The sequence below is a fragment of the Gavialis gangeticus genome, unplaced genomic scaffold (genome assembly GCF_001723915.1).
Source record: "Gavialis gangeticus isolate Ggan-Ray unplaced genomic scaffold, GavGan_comp1, whole genome shotgun sequence".
NCBI lineage: Eukaryota > Metazoa > Chordata > Crocodylia > Gavialidae > Gavialis > Gavialis gangeticus.
The window spans coordinates 34,614,728-34,615,969 of record NW_017729032.1 but is presented as its reverse complement, the minus strand read 5'-3'; positions in this window follow the sequence as shown (position 1 = coordinate 34,615,969).

Here is a 1,242-nt window from a genome sequence, read left to right as displayed (position 1 = left end):
AAAACAACTCCTAAGTGTGCACTTTGCTTTGGTATTTCACTAGACCAAGCTGAAAGACAAGCAACATAAGGCTCAAAGGGGGCATGCCAGGAATGACAGCATCCCCAGTGTGGATGCTGAGTGGGTGCAATTCCAACTAGAAAAACTAGACATTTATAAGTCAGCATAAGCGGATGGACTTCATCTGAGGGTGCTGATGGAGCTGGCTGAGGTCATCGCAGAATCTCTGGCAAAGCTCTTTCAGAAATCGTGGTGCATGTGGGAAATCCCTGAGGATTGGAAGAGGGCCAACATTGTGCCCATCTTCAAGAAGGGAAGAGGGAGGACCCAGGCAACTACAGGCCAATCAGCCTAACTTCTATCCCAGGGAAAATCCTGGAAAAGCTCATTAAAGAATCTATGTCCCATACGCTCATGGAAGGTAAGATTCTGAGTGACAGCCAGCAAGGCTTTGTCGCAGGTAGGTCTTGTCTTACCAACCTCATCTCCTTCTATGACCAGGTCTCTTGCCAGTTGGACATGGGAGACGAGGTAGATACCTAGATACCTAGACTTCCAAAAGTCTTTTGATCTAGTTTCCCACGATATCCTTGTGGGAAAACTGGAAGATTGTGGGCTCAGCTGCTCGACAATTCGGTGGGTGGGAAACTGGCTACAGGGTAGGAGTTCTCATGAACAGATCTGTGTTGTCCTGGCATGAAGTGGCCAGTGGTGACCCACAGGGGTCCGTGCTTGGACCAGTGCTTTTCAACATCTTTATCAATGATTTGGGTGGGGGTGTGAAAAGTTCACTGGCCAAGTTTGCAGATGACACCAAGTTATGGGGCAGTGTGGTCATGTCAGAAGATAGGCTGCAGATATAGGCAGATCTCGACAGGCTCAAGAGTTGGGCAGACCAGAACCAGATGAACTTTAACACTTACAAGTGTAAGGTGCTCCATCTGGGAGCAAACAACCCTCAACATACATACAGGCTCAGTGGTGACATCTTGACTTGCACTGTGGCCGAAAAGGACCTAGGGGTAATGATTGACCATCGCATGAATGTGAGCCGTCAGTGCAAGGCGGTGGTCAGCAGGGCAAATAACACATTGGGATGTATCAACCAATGCATCTCGTGTAAAACTAAGGAAGTGATACTCCCACTGTACTCAGCACTGGTGAGACCACAGTTGGAGTACTGCGTCCAGTTCTGGGCACTGCACTTCAATAAGGATGTGAAAAAACTTGAGAGGGTCCAGA